This window comes from Argiope bruennichi, chromosome 1, assembly GCF_947563725.1.
Source record: "Argiope bruennichi chromosome 1, qqArgBrue1.1, whole genome shotgun sequence".
NCBI lineage: Eukaryota > Metazoa > Arthropoda > Arachnida > Araneae > Araneidae > Argiope > Argiope bruennichi.
Window position 1 is genome coordinate 82440388 of NC_079151.1, and position 12640 is coordinate 82453027.

Consider the following 12640-nt stretch of genomic DNA (forward strand, 5'->3'; position numbering starts at 1 on the left):
ACACGTAAATTGAATATTTTTGTTTTATTGCTATTAACACATTTATTATTGAAAAATGTATATTCATTATTTAATTTATTATTTATTGCCCGCCATCAAAATTTCGATGTTTTATTAATGTTATCCATTTTTTATTTCTTAAAGTTAGTTTAAATTTAAAATGCTTTATCTATTTAAAGTTTTACAAATCAAAATAAGGTTGAATTCATGATGTAATTTTAATAAAATGGAATATTTTAATCAATATTAACAATAATAAAGTTTTAAACTTGAAATTTCTATGTCCGATTTAGATATAAAATAATCTAAGCCTACTCATTGCTTAGATTCCCCAGTATTTATAAACTTTAGTCATAGAATTTTCATTAAATAATAAATAGCTCGAATTTTTGTAAATTTAAGTATCTTAATGCTTCTAATGTATATTCACTTCTTCTACACATATATTGCTATAGAAAGGAATTCAAACCTTATTAAGATTTCATAAAAGAAACTTTAATTGAAAAATTGTGATAATTTTGTTTACAGCAGCCTCAACCCTAAATTTGTATGTATTTCTGGCATATTCCTATAATTTTCTTTTATTTTCCGCTTTGAATTTTTACTTTAGATTATGTCGGTATTTTATATTTATGCCTTTTTTCACATAAAAGTGGCACAAATTATTTTTCTTATAAAATATCGCTGTTCCTTATTTTATATACATCGTTAAATAAAATGTAATATGTTTCAAAATATAGTTTGCCTCGGAATTCAAAATCAAGAATCAAAATCAAATAAAAGTAATAGATCAGGATATCCATAAAAGTAAATTGGTGGTTTTGCAAGATACAGGACCTATTTCTTAAGAATTTGGATCATTTCAAAGACAGCTGATTATCTGGCGTGTTCTAGAAGATCCCTGATTATGTGTTTTTAGATTAAACGATATTTTTAAATACCTCATTAATCTAATTTAAAAGCATTCAAAGCAAAAGAACTTACGTTTATTAGTTCAATGCTAATTTACAATTGCTTTTCAAACGTTTTTCTTCATTTTCGTTTCATTCAAATGGAGTGCGGAGAAAACACTTTCAGAATAAATCGTACCTTATGTGTGTTTCTTTTAATTTCATTATTTTATCATGCCTTTCACTAATTAGGCAAATGGTTTTTGTAAATGATTTTTTGAAACATAGATGTAAACTCTAAAATTAAAGAATTAAAAATAAAAAGAGATAAAATCTTCAATTCTATGGTTAAAATAGGTTTCTAGATTTTTTTAAGGTAGTAGAAAAAGCGACTTCGGTACTTTTTTTGCCTTCAGTCTACTCTTTATCAACATGAAATCAATTTTCCACAAGAAAAATAGAAGATTTTTTATAATTTTTTTTCCCATTTCAAGAACTTTTAACTGGATAAATCTTTTTATTGAATCTAAGTTTGTATCATCAATTTCGGGTGTTTTTTTTTCAAAAACGGTTGGCTTACAAAAATGGCAACATCCATGAACTGATTTTTTTTACTTGGGTCAAATTGAATTTTTTTTTAAGCTATGGGTTCTGCTCGTAATTTCAAACTGTGCCGAAATCTTCAACACAGAAAATGTGTAAGTTTGTTATCTGTTGCTTCGGAATTTCATACTAAGATCAAAGTCAACTAGAAAAAAAAGGGCGTCAGCATTTCCTGGAGACTATGCAGTGCATATTTACAAGTGATTAATACTCAATTTTTCTCTCTATTGTATTGAGTTACACAAAACAAGTCCATATAATTATGATATCTTGGACACTTCTGTATTCAAGAATTGTTCTATACATATTCTTTCAGAATACCAGAGATACATACCCTAATCTCCCCTTAAAACTTGCGATTGCCTGAGAGTATCTTTAACTAATAATTATCAGAATTGACGAATCGTTTGGCTAAGAGTTTCTGAAATGAAGTAAAATATCTTAAAGTTGAGAAGCTGTATATTTGATATGGTCTATAAAAAATTCATTCAGATTTTTTTTAAAAATTAACTTTAATTAAAATAATTTTCGTTTAATAATTGTATTCTTGTTTTTGAATAAAAATCTATATCAGCTTTTGGTACTCAATTAAATGCCTTTCTTAATCATTTACAAAATATTGATGTTAATTTTTCATAAATCGTATTTTTGACGGGTTTATTTATGACGGGGAAAGTGTTGTTCCTGTATATCTCTAAGGCATTACGACTGCTTTATCCATTGCAATAACAGTTTTGTCAAGGTACTCCTAATTCTGCTTTTCTGATTTCCTCAGGCCATTCAAGCACAATTAAAATTTGATGAATATACTCAGAACTTCTTGCTCAAATTTTTGCTTACGCTGCATGAAAATACCAGGTTAAATTCAATTTCATAAACCATATGGGAGTTAGATTCCTGAAGACGTTCAAACACGGTGTTAAAAGAAATTGTATTTTTTAAGACTGACGTAATTTTTTTAAGACTGACTGATATTTGAGGTTAAGATGAATTGCAATTTCAATGTAAAACAAAATTTGTCAAATCGGCAATGCTGCATTTATATAAAATTAAACAAAATGGTATATTCAACTATTTTATAATTAATGACTTTTTTTAATTAAGAATTTAATTCTTAAGATTAAGGAAAATAAGGCCAAATATGCCTTTAATATACTTCAAAAGATTTCAGAAAACTTTTTTTAATTTTAACGATAAAAAATATAAATCTTCGATGAATTAAAAATAGATTTTAATTCATCGATTAAAATTTATGTTACAACTGTTTCATGTTACAACTGTTTTGAAATCACAGATTAATTCGGTTTAGTGACTTTTTCACTTTACCCTAAGTCGGTGACTGAGCGCAGCATTGAAATAATAACCGAATTTATCATCTTCTGTTAGTATTCTGTAGTGTGAGGATCATTTCATGCTTGTATTATTCATTAAGTACGTCTTGAAAAATGATAGATGGAACCTGTTACGAATCTTTAAACTATCATTTGTTAAGCTAAGAATAATTTATTTGCTGTTTGAATTATTTTTCTAATTTTTGTAACACAGCTTTAGTTTTTACATAAATAGTAATTGAGGATGTTGTTATTTGTCTTTTATTGTTTTCTATTTTCTTTAACGTGTTAGTTAGTAATGCTATTTTAAGTTTAAACTGATGAGATGATTGAAATGTCTTAACATATTTATTACTATTTAAATTATTTTTTGTTAAGTGTTATTTACATTATTTTGGAATTAATAATTTCATCGTGTCTCGTGTTACTTTTAAACATCAATGATTTTTAAACAAGTCGGATGAATCTTACATCTTCTGTGAACATTTCTGCTTTTCCTTTATTTCCTTGCATTTTCCCCCAAGGAAATGCTGTATTTTCTATTTGATTCTCAAATAAAAAAAATGTTTTGCTATTTTTCCGTTTAAAATTATGCTAGAATATTATTTTAAATGCAAGATATATTTAAGAAAACTATTTTTGTTTCAAATACTTGCCGTTTTGAATTAAATGGTGATAATATAGTGAAATTTAAGCAAATCCAGGAGGGGTTTTTTTTACTTGAATTACCTTTATACATGAAAGAACTTATTAGCTAATAGGAAAATCTTTCCTTGGATAAAAATTAAATAGAAAGCACAGCTGAGACATTTAGAATAATCCAAAGATTTGTAAAAATTATAGAGCTCTAAGTAAATAATTTGAATTCTTTTGCAAAATTTAATTCATTGAATTCTGGACAATGAATAGCTTTGGAGATTTCGTGTACTTTTTTCTTAAAGTGCTGGAAGATATTTTTTCGCACTACGAAGTTTTATTTGAGAATTCCTTGTTTACAAATTCTGAAATGTTTGTGTTTTATCTAAATAGAATTTCTGGAGACTTCAGGGTTTTCAGTAAACAGAAGGAAGGGAAACTTTTCAATATATACAAGAAAGTAATCTTATAAATACCGAATTGAGCAGAAAGCTGTAGAGAGAGATGATTGTTACAGAAGCAGGTTTCTGAAATGCTATTCTCCATTTCTGTAGTGACTGTCTTTCATCTTCAAAGAGGAAATCGACCACTATTAACTATTTTAAGCTAACTAAAAATGTTTTCTCTGAATGGAATTATATTTAACTTGGTAAGTTAATTTTAATATCTGTAATTTTATCTCGAAATATTAAAAAGACAAATAACGTATTGAAATGAATCATTTCAGAATGTACTTATTTATTTTGTAAGATACTCAATGTATGCAGAAATAATGAACAAGATTGACGTAATTTTGCTGCCTAATTCGCACGTCATTTCTACATCAATAAATTGTTTCTATTCTACACATACTTCTAATCTTCGATAAAGACATTATTAATATTGGAAATAAAAGGAATCTTCTCTTTAAGATGACATCAAACTAGCCGAAATTTAACGTCAGTGTAGGCCCAGGAATCATAATTACTGTGCCAAAACATTACTTTAAAAACTACATTTTAACTGCTATATTTTTATTAATTACCTGTTCATTTTATCCGTTTATAGTCTTATTACTGGTATGTAGTTTTTGATTTCCTTCTCAAAAGAATTACAATGTGTTGAATTTTAAGCTTCAGTGCGGATCATTCTACAAAAGGATCTTGTGACAGAATAATACTCACGTCATTTTATTGAGACATATTTAGTAAGATATTCATAACTTGCATCACCTATTATTTCTTATGAATTTCATTAAAAAGAATGAATATGATAAAATATGAAATTCCATATCAACAAATAAATAAATAAATTTTATAGGCAGTAAATTATTCTCTTTCCATAACATTTTAAAAAATATTTTTTTAAAAGCCAATACGATTATAAACATTTACATATGTATATTTTCTCTTCATTCATGTGTATTTTTTTCCTAGGAGTTTTCAAGAGTTCAAAAATATTTCATTGACAATTCTTTCTATCATCAATTTTTGTTCAATATTTTTATGGAGGAAAAGGCACACTTTTCACTTTTCTCTAAGATTTTATTAATGAATATGAAACTATGCATTAAAGGAAAAGTCTCGAACCTGAACTGCTTTTCATTCTGAGTTTTTTTCTAAATTCATCTTCATTGTTTTTTTAAACCGTTTACCTAAGTTCTTTACATTTCTAGGCCTGTAGCTTCTTTACAAAGTTTTTACTCAAAATTCAAATTTTACATTCAGCGCAAAAAATGGATATCTCTTTATGATTAAAATCAAAATATTCGCTTCCGTAGAATTTTCAGTTTAACCTATTGTCAAAAGAAAATCCCCATTTTCTGAACAAACATTACTATATTTATAAATATGGTAGCGTGATGTCAGATGGATCATATTATGGGAATAATGGAAAAATTGCGATTTTTGAACAGAAGAGATGACATATTCATTACAGACGAATGAATTTCATAGAAAACGTATAAAATAATACGATATGTATATATATTTTGAAACTGCATGACTTATAATAATCTTTGTATGACGTTGTTTTCACGAAATACCTTCCTTCTTGTGGAAAGTTTACGCTGCGTGGGACGAAAACAAATAAAAAATCGAACAAACAGTTTCATTTTCAATGTTTTTAAAATATTATCTTCAATGTATTTTAGAAAGTTTGAGAGAAAAGTTGTATGTCTATTGAATTTCCTATTTCTTTGAGAAAAGAGTGAAATAAAAAAGATAATATTGTTAGATTATGTATCCATTTGTGTTCTTTTTGGGGATTTATGCATAGAATATTTGTTTGCAACAAATAGCTCCAATTTATTTGGAATTATTTGTATTTTTACTCAGAATTAGTAAATTCCTCTAGATTGAGAGGTTCTTGTAATATAATGAGAATCTACCCACCTCCGTTTCTTGCTTACTTAGAGAAAATAATAATAATAATGATGATGATGATATTGCTTTTCTGGACTCATTGCCACTTGTGGATTACATTTCGATATAATCATTTTCCATAAGCGTGATGTACATAGTTTTATATGTCTATCACTGTATATCTACGATATATTTCATTTTCAGTAAACTAAATACTCAGTTCATTCCTACGTACTACGCCAGAATTGGAAATAATTTTTATGGTAGATAAAAAAAAAGAATTATTTATATATTTAGTATGAAATGTTAATATTTTCCAATGTTTCAAATTCTTTTAAGATTTGCAAATGCACATTATCTGTTATTATACGAGCTAATATTTAAAAACAAAATCGGTGCACATTTTTAATGAAATCACACAAGTCTGCCTTTACTAATTACTCATATTATAAGACAGTGGACAGGAAGCATGCGCAGAAGAAAAAGAGAAACTTACATTACTTAGATTTAGCATGTTATTTCATTTACCTGTTAATTAATGCTAAAGTATGCTTTAGAGCGACCGTTTGAAAATGTATTTTAAGAATATTTGAGGCTATCAACATTTCATACACGGCATATCATCATTTCTATTTAAAGAGATATTTGTTGACGTAATAATAAATAAATTTAAATCATTGACATTTTTATTGCAACACTTTTGAATTACAAATACTATGGAATTCAATTGGCATTTAGTGATCTTATTAAAACTTAATTTGTGAAATACGCAGTTGTGAAATGCTGTCATTAATTAATTTTCATGCCTTTACTATTTTTCAGTAAAGTAATTATTTTTTAAGTGGAAACTTCTGTACTGTTAATAATATTTCATTTATAACATTATATAAATAACATTTTTTAAGCGGATAACAAATAACTTTTTATGGTATTATTAGGTTAATTTTGATACTAATGAATATTTTATCATTGATAATAGCAATCTATAACGAATATTATAGATTGCTATTAGTTCAACATAATCATGTTTAATAATTTAGTTAATTCGTACTTTTAATACCCTTTTATTAATTTCACTAACTATAGACGATTCAAAAATGCATGTAAATATTTATTGCATATTTTATACGATATATATGTGACACATTATAGGCTTCAACACAAAATATTTGCGTCATAGAACGAAAATTAAATAACTCCATTTGAAAAGTAGCTAGTAATTAGTATTTCGTATTAATAAGTAGTATAGTATTAATTAGTGTTAGTAATTTTGATGCAGGAGAAAAAAAATAGTGCTATTAGTTGGTTTTAATTATAGTTTAGATAAACATGGATGCCTTGAAGCTAAGTCCTGGCTTCAGAACATTGTTCCAAACTCCTAATATGATTTCGCATAAACATAACTTGTGATATAAGCTTAATACATGTTGTTTAAAATTTGAAGATGTTTTTTCTAACGTAATGCAGAAGTAAGAAATGCTCAATTTTCATTAATTAAAAACCTTTCAAAATTATAAGGTCCGATTCAATTTCACTCATGTATTATTTCAAAAAGTGAAGTATTAAAGTAATAAAAATAGTAATATTTTATTCTCATTTAATAAATTTTTCAATTAAAATAAAGAATTATTTTTGGAAAAGCCAGTTTTTGTAATGTGAGCTCAAAATTATTAAGAAAATGTTTGTATTACATAAAAGGGACTAATATCATTATATTTCGTTACTTTGTTCACATATTATTATATTTCCGTTATATTATATATGTATTGCTACAATCAAGATGTAATTTTATGTTAGTTCTTTTTAGTAACTAAAACACACAACTTAATATTCTGATAAGCCTTTTGTATTTACTTTATATAACTATTTTGAAATTTCATAAGCTATGAATTTGTTGAACTTAATTGGCAAATTGCATAATATTTCCCGTAATAAGTTTTGTATGATAAAAATCAGAATACATATTTGAAACAATTTCTAAATCCGTTCCTTTGTCAAAAGTTTTTGTAATCCCTATATTTCCTTTGTTCTTTCAGCAAAATTCTCAATGATCTGTAAAAAAAATGAGTCTAAACGTTTATCAATTGTGTATATATATATATATATATATATATATATATATATATATATATATATATATATTTGCTTTGTTTGGATTATTTTTATGCGGTAATAATTACAGATAAAAAATTTATTATCTGCAAAACAAATCATTAATCATATATATTTTTGAAAGTATTAAAAAATAACAAAATATTTTGGATTGTATTTTATTTTATATATTCTCTTAGAAATAGTATAATAGTGCTTTTCACATTTCCTAATCATTCTCGTTTCTTCATAGTAAGAATAGTCCAGCATATTCTGTTTTATGGAATGGATTATGCAAATATTTCAAGATGTTTAGGAGTGACCTAAATGGAAATAAGGCAATCTACATCTCCTGAAAAATGGTATCAGCATCTTTACTTGTTTATTTACTTTCTTAATAAAACTTTTAATATATTTAGTTATTTGAGAAATATGAGTATTACTATGAAAATAAATGTTCTACATTATTTTTACATACTCTTTTCAAACTAGTTGAGAACTAAGCCAATCAAACTTTTCTAAAAATACTTTCTTTAAATACTATACATATTTTTCGACCAAATAATCTTTTCTATTTTGGAAAATACATGCCTTGCAGAAAAAACCCTTATACAGCAATTTTCACTTCAATTTCTGCAGCCTAATTTGTTCTTCCTACATTCTTGAGAAATTTTCTTTTCTCATTCTTTTTGGATGCAATTCCAATTAAAAAGATAAATGGGTAAGTTGCTGTCAGTCATTTCACTATAATGATAAATTTTATATTCAGACAGAAAATAGTAACAAATTTCTTTTAAACATATAGCTTTTCTAGTTGAGATAGATTTTTGGATAGAATTGGATTAACATATTCCTACTTAATATAATAAATTGTGATAAAGCGACGTTAAAAAGTTTTTTTAATCTTTTATTACTGCATACCTTTTTACAGATGCTGATAAACTGTTGTATTATTAGTGAGAATTAATACTGTTTATCTTTAATTTTATTTCAAGAAAAATAGTATTTATTTTAGAGGAGCACTCATTTATATTTACTGTTATTACTTAGGGATTTTTATTAATAAACCATAAATATTCAAAAAACATAATTTAAATTACACGTATTTTTCGTATTATTTAATAGGATATTCAATTTCTTCAGATAAAATATGTAGCCCGAATGAGATGATTATTCTCTAAAATCTTTGAAATGCGTAACAAAATTTAAAAGCAATCTATTTACAAATTTTTTTTATTGAATTGATTGTTAATAAAATACTTCAACAGCCATGTTAAGGAATTGCAATAAATTATCAACATAAATATACAAATAATGTTTCGTGAAATATTAGTTTTCTTTAAAAGGATAGCATACGAATGTCCATACTTCAGTGAAGTGTCCTTCAAAAAAATTGCTTTCAGAATTCTTCTCCATTTCTATACCATCAAAGAATAATTCAGTTAGTAAAATGGTGTAAAAATCAAGTACATATAGTCAAATTGATATATTTTATAAAAATTAATATTTTAGAATAAACTTATCACTGAAAAAGAATGACGAAACATTCTGATTATTTGTCAAAACATTTATGAAAAAATTCTGAAATGTTAGAACTGTAACGATGACTTTGTAAAAAAAAAAAAAAATCTTGATTAAAATATTTGTTAATATGTCACCAATTTCTACAAAATCAAACTGTTTCCAATTTAAATATATTAGACAAAATTATGCGTATATGTTTAAATAATAATAAAAATCTTTTACTTACTATATTTTTAAAAATTCAAATTAAGTTTTAAATGAATATAATGTAGCATTTTAAATACAGTAACTACGCCTTAATTATATCATCTTATTTAAAATAAACTTTCAGTATTTACGTATTTGTATTCTATTTTATTATTATTGGATATACACATTAGTTTAATTCAATAAAGACTAAGAATACAAATTTTCTTAATAAAGGCCTTCGAACTGGATCTAAATGGAATGAAAGTTAGCATTATTACAAGCGATATCAAGTTGTGATGCATAATAAAATAAAACTCTCCGTAATAATTACCAGACATTATATCAACCAACAAACAAAACTTTTTATCAAAGTCTGATATCAATTTTTTCCCTTTTCTGTTAACCTTTAACTGATTTTTATCCATCAGTTTTTCAAATAAGAAGATTAGTAAAATGCAGAAGCAGTAAGTATTCAGATTTGCCAAAATACTCAACCTGAAAAATAGAGTTGTAATCCGTGTTGTAGAGGCAACTTTAAAAGAATCAATGGCATGTTTTACGAATGCACGATCGTTCAGAGTTCTGTATAAATCTGGAAAACCTCCTGATCTCATCTTTTTCCGAATCTCCAGAGGAAAATAAGAAAAGAAAAGGAAAGGAAATAGAAAAATAAGAGGCAGAGAAAAAGGCAACAAAAACCGATGAGCTTCAGAAGACTTCAACTACAAAGTGTCCGTTTAAAAATCAATGTCTGATCCCTTTGGGATTTCCTCTTCTCGAAGGCTGTTTTGTTTCCTGTTTCTCTATTGAAAGTAAATAAAAGCATCTGAGGTTTGAATGATTTTTTTTTACGAAGTTTGACAAGAGGTAGAGTTAAGAAAAAGAGCAGTCCAATAGCTTTATAGTGCGATGGTGAAATAAAACAGTAGTTCGCTTTTACTGTGAAAACAATATACATACTATGATGTGAAATGAATTTTTAAAATGCGCAATTCATAAATATGCATGAGATGGATCTTATTTTCAGCTATATTCACTTAATTATGGGCAAAGTGACGAAGCTTTAATCATATATTTTTTTTGAACTTTTTTAATTTGATTCATCTTAAATTCGTGTTTTACAATTTAACTTTAGAGTTGTGTTTACTATCTGTTAAATTCATTTTATCAGATGCTCTAATAGATATCCCAGATTTTTCAAATATTCATTACTTGAATCACTAGATAATTATTCAACAATATGGATTTAGCTTTATAACTAATAGTAGGGAAAATGTGAGTATAGGAGACGGCGTGTATGTTTCACAGTATGTTTGACTTAGAGCTATCAAATGTGCCTCAGATATTCTTTGAAAGGTATGAATGTATGATTCAGATACTTTTATTAAAAATGTATTTATTTAAAGCCTTAGCCAGATATTGGCTATTTTCCTCAAACCCTGGGCGATTATAATTACACATAGCTAATTTTGATATTATTCTATAAATTTACAAAATTGTAGTTTTAACAAAATTAATTTAATTGCTGTACACTTTTTCCGGAATGATAATATAAAAAAAATAATTTACATAGGTTTCAAAACTAATTCTAACTGCGATAATAAAATCCAAAACATTTTAAGTGTTTCATCAAATACTTACTTGCGGAATTTTCTTCCGTGAGTAATTGCATTATAGAAGACAAGTAATTTGAAATCGATAATGCCGACAATTTTTGAAAGGCACTAGGGTATTATGATACTCAACATCATTAGTATAGTTCATCATTAGTATACACATACAAGTGTAAGGCTATTAAGCAAATATAACAAATACTCCCGATGATTCAGTTGGTTGTCAATTCGCCATATAGGTAATCGGTAACAACCGTAAGCATTTAAAGTTCTACTTCTGTGACTCTAAATTTATAGAATTTTAGTGCAAACATATTAATTGTTAAAGAAAAAGGAATGTAAGTGATTTTTTTGCAAAATTGCTTCAAAAAATATTCCATAATTACAATGAATGCTTATTCTTGCGTACTTAAATAGAGATCATCTACTTGGAAATTTAAACTAGATCATCTACTTTTGATTAATGGCTATCAATCAATGTCTTTTATTTCAAAAAATTAAATTTTTCCTTTGGCATATTTTAAATTAAAAAAACTATTTTTAATTTAGAATAAATTTATTAAACAGACTTCCTTACAATATGTTGATAAAATAGTTGTTCGAGAAATTTGGTAGCAAATAGCATATTTGTTTGTATAGTTAATTTTAATGCAGTTGATTTTGAGAGTTGAAATAAGAGTTCGTATAGCGGTAGTTTCCGCATGATTTCGAAAGGCATTGATTTTGTAAATTTATGCCTAATTGCATATTAGTATTCAAATGGCAAAGATTTGATAGTAATTTAAAGAAACATATATTCCATCATGTGATATTGAATTTAAGTGAATATGTAACTAATTAAGTGCTTTTTGTCTTTTTATAGATAAAAATTTCCCAGAGTGTTTTATAGAGAATATTGAATTTAACACCTAGTTTCTTCGCCAGGCAAAAGATATATATACTTAAAAAATTATCATAGAAAATGTATATATATAATATTATAAAATTAGGTAAAGACAAAAATAAACTGGTCGAAATGCCACTTACGTTTAATCCAACTTAGGTCATATCTAACTGGTGAAAAGGGAAATGCATTCGAGATTTCAATAATATTTTTAATTTTAACATTTACATCTAATGCAACGAATTCATTTAGTCTCAATATGCAAGAACATGAATAATCTAATTTAGTTGATTCAGTACATCTTAAAAAGCAAAATAGGTTACAAACCGTATCAAAAATATTAACTCTCAATGTTTTAAGAGACTATCCATTAAATCCTATATATATATATATATATATATAATATAATATAATATAATATAATGTAGCATAATCTTTCATGTTTAAACTAAATTTTTATTCATTCATTACTTTTAAGAATTCTTGACGCTAGGTTTTACAAACATATAATGCGTTAAATACAAAGGCGACAAAAATT